This window comes from Nannospalax galili, unplaced genomic scaffold (assembly GCF_000622305.1).
Source record: "Nannospalax galili isolate Female #2095 unplaced genomic scaffold, S.galili_v1.0 scaffold777, whole genome shotgun sequence".
NCBI classification, from domain to species: Eukaryota; Metazoa; Chordata; class Mammalia; order Rodentia; family Spalacidae; genus Nannospalax; species Nannospalax galili.
In genome coordinates, this window is record NW_008341810.1 from 1,645,398 (window position 1) to 1,658,678 (window position 13,281).

A 13,281-nucleotide genomic window follows, 5' to 3' on the forward strand; every position below is an offset into this window, starting at 1 on the left:
AAAGTTGTTTTATTGTAAAACACATCCAAAATTTATTGTCTTCTTTCAGTCATCTTTCTCCTAGTGTTCACACTGTTTTACAAAAGATTAAAATATGAGAAATTTAAATAGTGGACTTTATTTTATCATTACTCATTATTCTTATGACTGAAAATAATGACTTAATGAAATTCTTTTCATTTAGATATTTTCTAGAAGATCATGTGAAATATCATCAGTCTAGTGATCCCTGCAGACTCATTATTGAACTAATTCAGTGGAATCTATCACACAAATTGATACTCTTCTTTAATGCTTTGAGGTATGCAGAGTCTTCTTGATTAGTAAATACTTGAAAAGAAGCACCACAATCATCTTATTCTAAAACATCCTCACTATTAAAGTATTAATGTTACTCAACTTTTATTTGGCTGATATATACAGATATATACATATAAAGATACATATATATGTAGATATATTGAAATAAAAGAACTGTATTTTACATATAATACATATATCTACATAAATATCCATGTCTGTATATGAATATCATATTTTGTATGTGCTAATAATGCATATCTATAATATATGGTATCTATATCAGGCCAATAGTTCTAACACATACACAAGTATATGCTATGATGTTTTCTTCTTGTATTCTTGAAAATGCTTTTATCTTAATTTTCAAACATGAAGAAACTATTATAGAGAAACAGGTTCTTGCAAGACTTCTTCTCCAGGTTAATAGAGGTTGCTACTGCTCCAAATTCTCAGTATTTTACATTAAAAAATCTAGGGTTAATTTTGTAAAATATAAATCTGTTTTCTGTTGTTATTTCTGTATAAGCAGTTTTCTTTTTCCTGGTTTTATTTGTCTAAGGCATTATTTTTTTACAGTTGTAATACAAAAATTCTGCCAGAGTATAATATAAAATTTTTGCCAGAGTAAATATGCTTATTATTTTCCTTTGTTTTGCCAGAAATTTGATAAGCCTTTCAACCTTGCATTGCATTCTATTGCTGTGTAACAAATGACCAAGTTAGCAAATTAAAGCAATACACCATTATTAGCCCACAGTTTCTGTGGGTCAGGAGTCTGGGCACAGCTTGACTAGATCTTGTATCAGGTTCTCCCAAGGCTGTGGTCCAAGGGCTGACCAGGCTGTGTTCTCATCTGGATGTTTGCCTGGGGAGAAATCTGCTTCCAAGCTCATTCAGGTTGTTGGCAGAATTCATTTTCTTGCAGCTGCATGATGGAGTGCTCAGTGGGTTTTGCTGTGTGTTGGCTGGAGGCTGCACTGCTCTTAGAAGATGCTTGGCTCTGCGACCCTCCCGCACAGGCATGATGTGAAGGGATCAAGTTGGAATCATGGAGTAACATTTTATCACCTTTGCTGTGGCCTTGAGTAGAAATCAGTCATGAGTTCGGTGTTATTCAAAGGAGAGTATTCACGGAGGACTCATGCCATGCAACAGCACCCACCCCAGACTTCTCATATTCATTTAAGAAAAAAAAATGTTCATAAGCCTTGATTATTAGTTTTATAACAAATATTTCAGTTTTTTTCCTTATTATTAATGTTAATTTGTAGTTTTCTGAGGCTGACATTCACCAATTTATTAACAACAGGAAATGAATGAAAAGGGTAGTTTAAAGCTGAGATAAGGCTAAGTTGAAAGGGGCATGGAAAGTCTAAGCAGGATGAAGAAAGAACGGGGGCCAGTGGGAAGCCTCAGAAGGTGAGCATCAAGCCTGACAACCTCAATTGGAGCCTCAGAACCCACATGCTGGAAGGACAGAATTTGACTTTTGCAAGTTTTCCTCCGACTACCTCATGTACCGGGATGCATGTTTCCCATCCAATAAGTGAATGAACGAATGAATTAAAAAAATTCAGGGGAAGCAAGGCAGATATCTTTCCTCGATGGTCTTTGGATTTCATTCCTGCTACTTTCTTCAGGCTGTTTCTCTATGTCCTTTGCTGGCCTATTTTCCCAGTCCGCATGCCAGATGCTCCAGTACTAAATGAGTTGAAGTCTATCAAGCCCTTTGCACGTTGTTGGCACATAACAGGCGTTTAGCAACTGAAGACACTTGCTAAGCTTATTATTTAATTGTTAGTTTATTATTATATCTTGTATATAACAGATAATAGTAATGTAGTTAGGCTGAGGTCTTACTGAGATACAAGACTGGAAGTTATTGGAGATTCTCTCTCTCTCTCTTTCTCTCTCTCTCTCCCCTCCCTCTCCCTCTCCCTCTCCCTCCCTATCTCCCTATCTTCCTCCTAAATGTAATTGCTTTGTCTTGGGAATTTTACAAGATGTTAAATTTTTCTTCTACTTTACTAATTCTATTTTCTACTCTATCAATTGTACTATTTACTAATTTCAATGTAAAATTGACTCTAACTCATCACATCTTTCTTCCTCCAAAATATTTTCCAGGTTTTCTCTCTTATTCGTATAACTGATTTTATTACCATGATCTAATTTCTACTACAGCTTTTACCTGTGGTTAAAACATGGCTTGCTGTGTGCATCCTCTTCAGACTATAAACTATTTTCATAAACATTCCTCTAATTATTAAAAGTAAATATTTTTCGAAGATAAGTCCCTACTTGGTCTTCAACAGCAGAATTTTGTTTTTCCTAAATAAATCTTCATGAATCATCCTTTTGTATTGGTTCTTTAATCACGTAATGTTATCTTCAAATCACACATAGATAAAGGTCTCAGTGCCTCACTATTCACATGTTGGGGCAGACTCTGCTGCATTGTGCCAACACCTGGGACCCTAGCCTGCTTATGATCAGCACAAAAACGCAAAGAATTGGAATTCATTGATGGAATGAGAGTTACCCAGATTTCTAGCCTCTTGGATTGCACAAGCCTAGCACACATGCTCAGCTTTCTCCTAGAGGTCTGCAGCGAGTGTGAGCGTAAGAATCTCACAGTACAATAGGTGGTTTCAAGAACCCTTGTTGAGGGTCTTCTCTTCCTTTTGCTGCTTCCTCATTCTTTGATTGGCATGTCCCAGGATCTTCTGCATTCCAACCAGGTCTCCAGTTGGTCTTCTTGAAGAGCTCATCCCAAACCACCTGTCAACAAATCAGGGAAATGATTTCCTCTTGGGTGCTGATTAAATTGATATTTTGGATTTGGAGATGGAAAGAAAAATGATGTCTATTGTTCATACCTTCAAATAGTTTTTCATGTGACTTTACTCTGAATTGAGAGCATCATCTCCAAAACCATTCCCCAGTGGTGACTAGGACAAAAGTAAGAGACCTGAAACCATCTATGCCTTTTGCTTTCCAGACATTCCGCATCTGTCTTTACATCATTCATAGCCTTTTATCCCGGGATTATGGACAATGGGTCACATGCCATTGTCTTTACGTTTCCTTTGCACTGTATTCTGAACCCCCCCCCATGTTGGACTGGAACATGACTAAAAGGCATGAGTGATTATTTGTTTTTAAACTTTGTTTATTAGATTTTGTTTATTATTTTTATTTTCTGTGTATGCATGTATTAATAGCCTACATGTAGGTAAGTGCACCGGTGTCATGCAATGTCATGGAGGTTAGAAGAGGCTGTTGGATCCCCTGGAACTGGAGTTATGGACAGTTGTTAGCTGCCATGTGGGTGCTGGGATTCAAACCCGGGTCTTCTGCAACAACAACCAGTGTTCTTAACTGCTGAGCCATCTCTCCAGCCCCATAAATAATTTTTGTTAATGTAGGATGAACATTCTTCCCCAAAGAACAGCATTCATATGGGAGATCTTTGTATCCCAATTTTCTTATTAATTCACTTCTTTCTTAAACATGCCATATCTTTGTATATTATGTTAAGGGGAAAAGAACATGACTGTCTCTAAGACACCTGCAATCTAGTTTTCACAACACATTTTCTATAGATCAGCTGCTTCAAACTAACTTGGGAGATAGATATTTGGACCTTACTCCAGACCTACAAATTGATAGTATTAGAAACCCAGTCACTTAGAGTAATGTCTAATACTTGCAAATTACTGGTCTACTGATTGACAATAGAGGCAGTCAGAAAAAAAGAACACCATCTTCCAATCAAATCCTCTTGTTTTTCCAATTTGTTTTCCATATGAGTTTACATAAGGAATTTGGCTGCCCTTTGTGGTGGGGATTCCTTGCACCGCCTCAATGGTACTGTATGTGGGTTGTAGTTTGGAGTTATTGAAAATATTTTAGGTTTACGTTTTCTAGATAATTTGACTGTGAATGGCATTTTAGATTACAAATAATTTTCCTTAGAATATTGATGGTATTAGCCTATTATTTATAGTATCCAATTTTGAAAAATAATGCCACTTTGATTTTACTTCTTTTAAACTGATCAATTTTCTCAATCTATATTTTTAAGGATTTTTTATACTTATTGTCTTAAAGTTTATAGAGAAATAGTTAGAGTGTTTTTCATTATCCTGGAAGTCAGCAGCATTTTCACACTTGATGCCACATATGCATCAAAGTTTGCATAGTATTTAAAAAGATTTTTTTCAAAGTGTTTTTTCTGTTTGTCTTTTTGAGAATACTTTTACTTCAGACATTAGGACTTCTATAGTGACATTCCCTGTGGCTCATCTTTTCTCACATATTCTCTCTTATTTTTTTCTCTAAATCCTAAAATATTTTGCATTTGTCTATTTCTTATGTAGAACTTTTTACAGGAGTGTGGCATCACATGGCCTCTAAATGTAGTAATTTATTTATTCTCAATGTATACTTTATTGACAGTTTGTGCATTTCATACAATCCCTTATCTTAATTATATTTAGACCCCCTCTCCCATCGACACTGTCCCAAGCCCCCCACCAGATTTCATGCATTCTGTCATGTATTTTAAGGCCTATTGAATAAAGTTTGTGTACCCAGATGCCCCTTAATGTGAGTCATCCACTGGGGTCTAGTCAGCCTATCTAGAGTCTTTCCAGTAAAGATAATCAGCTCTCCCTCACCAAGGAGTAATCAGCTGCTAATAGTTCCTCAGGTGATGTTAGGGCTAACTCCTGGTCATTTCCCCAGTTCTATGCTGGGTTTTTGTTTGGGTGTTGTGTATGTCTACACCATTGCTGTAAGTTCATATGAGCAAGTTCCCAGAGCCCTACAAGATTCTGTTCTCCCATGATCATGCACCAACCCTGGCTCTTACGATCTTTCTGCCTCCTTTTTTGCAATGATCCCTGAGTCGTGGGTGGCTGAAGTTATATAGAACTTTTAATTTCAGCAGTTTTACATTTATCCTGTAGGGATATTTCTTCAACCTGTAACTATATCTCAGCAACATAATCTTGTGCTTACTAATTGATATACTATCTCAAGTCTTATCTATGGTTGATAAATATTTAAGGCCTTTCCTTTTTCTGTTTTCCCCAGGATTTACTTATTTTTCCAAACGTTTAGAGTATTTGATTATCCATTTATCCTTTTGCACAGTCTGGACTCACTTTGTACACTCTGTAGTTGACATTCTCATTAGTCTTATAGCTAGTAGCGATTCTTCCAAGATTTGAGCAGCATGTTGGCTTTAGGTTTTAAAAATGTTGTGAGACTATTTTATTTCTGTGTTTAGAATTGTTCATGGGAGTCTTGTGGTAGCTATATCAGAACCTAAAGCATATACCAATTAAAAACAAGAACTGTGTCCTGTGGTTTTTAAATGAAATCTCCAAACTTGACCCTTAAATTCATAAACTGTGTATGAATTCATCCTCCCAACTTGTGTTAACGTCAGCACTGGTTATTGTCTGATCCACCATACTGACATTAGTTTTAGACGTTTATTTGATGAATGTGAGAAACTGCTACTGTTAGGCTATTTTGCACGCCTTGGGCAATTTTCGGCAGATGCCAAGTACCTCAATGATTTTTACCATCTGAAAAGCAAGTTATGCTATGGTAACTTATTAAGAGCTTTTTTTTCTTTTGTAATTCTCTTTTTGACCAATGGGATCCTTACAGAGAAGAGAAACTGAAGCTATTTTGACTTAAAGTCTACATAAAGCCCCTGGGACCTTGCTAATTGATTCCATTAGCAGTGGGTTGTGTCTGGGATTTCAGTGAACTCATACCTGGCCTACTTTATCCTTGACAAATCATCCGATTTTATTGATATCAACCTGAAGTAGTACAGTGAGCACAGGGGCCAAGGCGTAAAGCTTAGCATTCGCTGCTCAAAATGAGCAGCAAGAGGGCATCGTGCAGAAGTTACGTCTGCAGCCAGTCCTAGAATTAGATCTGTTGCAAGGGGTGACTCAGTGGTATTTTGCCAAGTTTGCTCTGGTGTATCTTTCTCGAAGGGATACTTTAAAGGAACCACGTTTCTACTCCAGTTCACATTTCAGAGGGGCGAGGGCGGCACCCAGCCTACCATCAAAAGCCTACAGCAACCACTTTACCAGTCTCATGTCAACCTTCATATTACTCTGCCCTCCAAGCTCATATGATGCTTGTGGGGTGGTGCCTGGCAGTTCAGGAATAGCAATTCCTATGACCCCATGGCAAATGTTCTTTCTTACAGCCACATTAGATCAAAAACTGTGGGATTATCCCTCCAGGAGGGATTTCTCCTTTTCAGTTGTTAGCAGGTGTTGCTGAGCAGATTCACACTCTCTGGGGAAATGGGAAGCCTGTGGTGTCAGAAGGAGAGGTTTGCTCTGGATTAAGCCACACCTACACACCTTTCTTGCACTTCCCCAAATCTCTTCCAGAACGGAGCTCCGAAGCAAGTGGCAGAGGGAAAATTGGTAAAAAGTGTTTTCCTTTTGCGGCAAAAGCAGCAGAAACCGCCTAATTACTATGAAAAGGAAAGAGACTTTGTCAATTATTTTCCTAAGGAAGATGGAAAGCTGGAGGGCACTTGTGAAAGTTGAGTCAGAAAACTTATTTTGAACAGTAAAAGAGAAATGATTGCATATAGTTTAAAAAAAATCACACCGTGCGTGTCCCTGTGTCTTCCGATTGGAAAATGTGGAGATTGAGTTTTGGGGTCTTTTAAAGTAGGGCAGATCTGGGACCCTCAAATCATCAAGAATTCTCCTCCACAGAGCTTTCCAGTTGCATAGAACTGATCAGCATTGATTGGCGGGAGGAGCACCTTAGTGAAAAAACAATGTCTAAACACTATCTAGAAACAATAGCTTTTGCATAGATTACACAGTCTTACTGCTTTCCAGTGCAAGCAATTACTCAAACTAGACCAGCTGGAGTATTTTGAAGCACAGGTCCTTGGGAAGCACAATTTAAGGGGTAACTTTAAAATGGTTTATTTTTCACATGGTAATTACCAAATCTAAATAGTATTAAAGTCTTCCTATGCTGTGGCCTCTTGGAAAGAGTTTAGAAGAGAGAGGAACTTTTGATTGGACAGATACCAGTTGAGAGTCTGTTCATGACAGCTGTGTGAAAAGCATTCCGTTACCATACCAAATATGTGAGGCAATCAATTTATAGAGAGAAAAGGTTCATTTTGGCTCAGGGTTTTGGAAGTTCTAGTCAGTGATTCAGCTCTGTTTCTTTGGTTCTGAGGTAGGCAGTATATGAGCAAAACCATAAAGAAGGAGAAATGGGAAGAGACTGGGGTCTCACAGTTCCCTTTCAGAGCAAATGTCTAGTGACATAAACTTCGTACTAAGCCCTACCTCCTAAGCACCTTCATGTAGCACCACCCTGGTGGCCAGTCATTTAACATACAAGCCTTTGAGGGACACTCAACATACAACTATAGCAGGACCTATTAACTCTGAGACTTTTGAATCACTGCTGCTTGAAGCCAGAGTGATTAATATCTCAGCTTGATTAAAAGGCACTGTAACACAAAGTTGTTGATAGGAAGAGCAAAATGGAAATCCATAAAATATCCTCAATGGTATAAAAATAAGCCCTATAAAAATGTCATTCATTGTATTACTTTAACAAATTTAAGATCCTAGAGGAATGATTCAGCAGTTTAAGAGCACACACTGCTGTTTCAGAGGACCTGAGATCAGTTCCCAGCACCCAGGTCTGAAGACTCACGACCACTTGTAGCTCCAGCTCTAGAGGATCTTATTCCCTCTTCATAGCAGATGCTCAAACAAATACATGACATGTTAATAAAATGAAATAAAATAAAAAACTTTAAGTCTAAGCCCCACGCTAGGTCTGTCGGACTTTGCAGTCTCTATGTCCTAAGTCCTTCATTTCATTCAAATTTTCTTCAGCTTTTCACCCTTGTTGGTTCTGTTGGTCGCTGTATTCTTCTAATATCAGCACCCCTATGTCTTTGGGGGATTGTTTCCCTTTGCTACCTGTATCCATGCAGTGTGTCCAATAACAGTAACACATCCATGTATGTATGAGCATTTATTGAGCACCCAGCACCAGGCATTGTTCTAATAATTTAAAAAACCTTACTAAACAATCTAAAATAGCTCTTATTTCATGGAATCCTCATTGTCCTGGGAGAAATAATGGATAATCAGCAAACAGCAGGATGATCTACAAATAGAGGTCTACAAAGAAAGCAACTTGGGTTGTCATTGTCGGAGTGCGGACGAAACCAAACAGACCTCAACTCCAGCCAGAATCTTGCAATTTGAAGGACATAACGCTCCTGAAACACAACAGTTCCCTGTCTGGCTGCATGGAAAAGAAGCAGTAGGTTTTGAGACCAAAATAAACCTGAGTGAAGATGTACTTCTGCAAGACAGACTTTAGACATCACATCACACTTTTTCACAAAGTTCATTGACTTTTAGAATGACAGCAGAATTATCTCAGGAAACCATTGTGAATGCTAGGAGAAGGAATCTATAACAAGGTCCAAATTTATCAGGTTTTGCTACGGGCCATTTCAAAAGGGGAACTTTGAAAGCATCAAGTTGGATGTGTGGGTTTTGTTTGATGTCACCATGGGGAAGAATGTACTCCCTTCTTCTCGTCCCTTGGATATTCATTTTCCCCAAACAACCATTATGTGGGTAGCAGCAACATCCTGAATGAGTGCAGGCATGGCTGTGAGTTCTGGTTTCCAGGTTCATTAGTCAGTTCTTCACATGGAACCTCCTAGTTCCAAATGCTGCAGAGCAGTGCTTCCATCCTATGTGACTATTTCTCCTTCCCCTCTACTGTCTCTTCCCTGTTGCTTTTCTGTGTCTTTAGGGACATTCCTCTTCTCATAGGCCTGGGAGAATGTTTTTCTTGAACCCTCACTTAAAGAGAATTATGAACCACCGAGAAGAAGCTCTTCTGTTGATTAGTTTTTTTCTCCATTTGGGGGAAATCAAGTGACTGAAATATAAATTCGATTTGAACGGTTCTTAAATATCTTTTTTTCAACATTGATGGTAGTTTTTGCCTCTGCATTTTGATTTTGCACGTTGAAAAAGTCAACCAGAAAGATTCTTAACAACTAAAAGTAGAAACTGCAAGAAGCAATCTAAATACAAACCAGCAGAAATGATTATGATAAAATGTCTTTTGCACGTCTGATCTGTAAACATGTCTAATGGCTCACTCAGAGGATGCTGGTATTATTATTGCAAATAGCATATTCTTGAAAAGTGAGTCTCAAATTCAATTTCAAACTGTCCAAGAAATTTTGAAAAGGTTGTCAAATATGGGTTTAAAAACTGCAATACTCACAAAGAGCTGCATTAAAATTCTTGGAAAACAAGGTAAGAGAGAGAAAGATGTTGCTTTTCAATTGCCAGTGGGCTAGCATACAGCTGTCCAAAGACATGCTTAAAATTTTTTAAAATTGCATTATATTTTTATTTACTGTGTGTGTGTGTGTGTTACATTGTACCTGTGGAGGTCAGAGGACAACTTTCAGGATGTCTGTTACCTCCTTTCACTCTGTGGGTCCTGGGGTCAAACTCAGGATGTCAGGCTTGGTAACTGCCTTTATCTGCTGAGACATCTTGTCAGCAGCCCCTGAAATACTTCTTTAAATCATAGCATAAACTACCACAGATTAGGGGTAGGTTTCACATTTGTTCTGCTTATTCTCCTATTATTCAAGTGCAAAGAAGATCTTTAAATAAGTTACCACTCCCAAAGGAGACCATTACAAAGTTTCACAACTCATGAAATGCAGAGAATAAGTGCCTGTGAGATGCCTAACCTGAAGTGACATGTCTACAATGCAATCTCTATACCTAAGGCTCAGGGAACATATGGAACAGGGAGCAGAGAGAATATTAATGCAACTTTCAGCTCTCCCTGGCTTCTTCATACCACAGATGGTGACTGGCCCAGAAAGCCACAATTAGTCAAAGCGTAGAGAATAAGAAACTGCACTCTCCTTATTTCTGAATAGGACACCTATTTCAAACCTCTGTTTCCCAAGACTCAGAGCCATTGTGGAAGAGTGGGCAGAAAGATTGGTAGAGACAGAGGTAGTGAGTGACCATAAGGAAACAGAGTATTCCAGACAGTTGGAAAGTTACTCATATGAGCTCAGAGCAATGGTGTCAATATGCACAGGACCCATGTAGGCTCAAGTCAAACAAAATCCCAGCACTGAAGTGAGGGAATGGGGAAGAAGCCCCAACCTTTGCTGAGGAACTATTGGCAACCAGTTACTATTGGGTAAGGGAGAGTTGCTTTATTCTACAATGTGACAGTAGCTAGGTTAAGCAGGCTCCAGTGGATACACACTGAAACATTTGGTGACACAGACCTGACTCAATAGGACTTAATATATGTGCCAGAGTACATGAAATCTGGTGGGGGAATATAAAAGGGGTACGTGTAGAGGATGGGGTTCCAAATATATTGTATGAAGTTCACAAAAATTAAAAAAAAAAGTTTGAATACTATCAGTACCTAAGTGGCACATTGGGTGGGTAACTTTCCATATGAGTTAAATAGAGTCTCAAAACAAAGAAACATCACTCTAAATGAGATAATCAACAGGAGAAGGTCTGCTGATAATCAACATGATAATCATGCTGAGAGGAGGCTTCCTTGATTGAAGGCAGCAGAAAGATCAACTCCATAATGACTCAGAAGGCAACCAGTTCCCTGAAACTATCACCCACTGCTCTTTGCAAAAGCCTGACAGTGTTCAATGTCTCCTTCCTTCAGTGTGGTTCATCTTCATAGTTGTATGCTGAGAATGAGGGGAAACTGTTTATAAAGGAAGACACATCAGTCTTTATCCAGGCATGAAATAACCTTAATAATGAAGCTCCTAGTCTTTGTCTTGACTCTAAACTGGAATACTCACATTTTTCTATTTGGCATGAAGGATGTTGAGCAGGAAGAGGCCTTCATGTAGAAGTCAGGGGATTCATTGGGAATCTGAGCTGAAAACAATAAATGATCTACTTATTAATTTTTTTATTTTACCACATAATGAAATTAGTGGTGTAATTATACCTTCTAAGTATGTCATGGTAGATTACAAAAACAATGCATTCTTCACATTCAGGGGTCCATAGTAATCTGAAATGCAGTAATGCTGGTTCTTCTACTGAGATGTGAACTCAGCTCAACTCCTTGAATTTCAGGCTGTCCACGCAACTTGCTTTTAATGAATGTGAAACCTGTAAATGTTCTATTTTTCCCTCTCTCTGAGTGATGTACAACAGAGACTTTCCCATCTTAGAATTCCTAGAATAGAGACTATCAAATATTCCAAGTAAAAGGTGAGATAAAATGTTTTGGTTTTTGATGTCCATAAGATCTCTATCATGACTTCTCAACCCTCTTCAGCAATGAGCTTGAGAGTGTTTCAACTATAGTTCTAAATGGCAATAGGTATATTGTGTGAACCATCTCACTTAAGCATTCCTGTTCTAGACCAGGACAGCAGAAATGCCTGGTGAGTAAATAAGGCCATTCTGGGACATCACAGATGAGTGTCTGATGAATACAGATATCACCAGGCACAGATAGGAAGACCCACCCAGTAGCACCTGCCTCACAACAACTTTGGGATTGTTTATTGAAAAAGCCAAATGATAGATATCCTCTCTTAGGACTTATATGTTAATTTGTTTATGAACCAAAGAACCAAAAATGGGAGGCAAATTATGTATCGAGGGATAACAGTGTATAAAATTTAAGTTTCAAGTCAAAGGAAAATTCAGAAATAGTCCAGGCATGGTGATTCACGCTTTAATCCCAGTACCCAGAAAGCAGAAGCAGGTTGATCTTTATGAGATCAAGGTCAACCTAGTCTACATAGTGAGTTCCAGATGAACTGGGGCTAAAGGAGACCGTGTCTCAAAAATACCAGAAAAAAAATCAGAAATAAATCTTTCCAGAATGGCTGTAGGCCCAATTCTGTTTTCCTAGAAACTTGGCAATCACCAGTCCACAAATTCAAGTGGAGAGATTTGGAATATGAATCCCATGGTGCCCAACATCTTGAGTTCTGAGAAATTTAAAATAATTACAAATGAATGGCTTCTTTTCTTGGATGTTTACCCAAATTGTAGGTTCTCTAATCATACTGGGAAAAACTGTTATTGTGTAGGAAAATGCACAGAGACAGACTGCGGATCCATAGCTAGGGCTCATACTCAAACAGTGTATCAGATTCATTTGTCTCAATCTATTTAGCCACACTTAAGACAGCAATATTTCCATTTGATATGTCATTTTTCTCCCTTGAAATTCTAAACTATCACTTATAACATCTGACTGTTATATGACATTAAATATCATTTTTCAAGTCCAGGACAGTCACCAAAAGAGACATAGACAATATTCTTTCCATGTTGGATTTACTATAAATCACAGTCTTTTTCTTCTCTTGAAACAGAAAAGGGTGAACGACAAAGATGATAGGGGCACCTGTGCTTAGTTGCATATGATTAGAGGCTAGAGTTAATAGCATGAAATATATTCATACAGTGAACTTCTGCAAATGTGAAATTTCTGTGCTTCATGATCGAAATTCATTACCAATGAAAAGGTTTAAAATCAGAGAAAATGACTAGCAAAAACTGTTTGAGAACATAACAGGCTTGAAACCCAAGAGAAACACCAGCTGAAACCTAAAACAGTGACCTACCATTAAGTCAATTTGATAAGATTTCTCATGTGTGTGTGTGTGTGTGTGTGTGTGTGTGTGTGTGTGTGTAGGAAGACTAGAGGTCAGCCTCAGGTGTCATTCTGAGAGAGCCATCCTGGTGGTTTGAATGAGAATGTTCCCCATAGGCTCCAAGTATTTGGAAAATTTTCTCCTCAGTTGGTGGTACTGTTTTGGGAGGCTTTAGGAGGTATGGTCATACTGGAGGAAGCATATCACTGAGGTCAGGC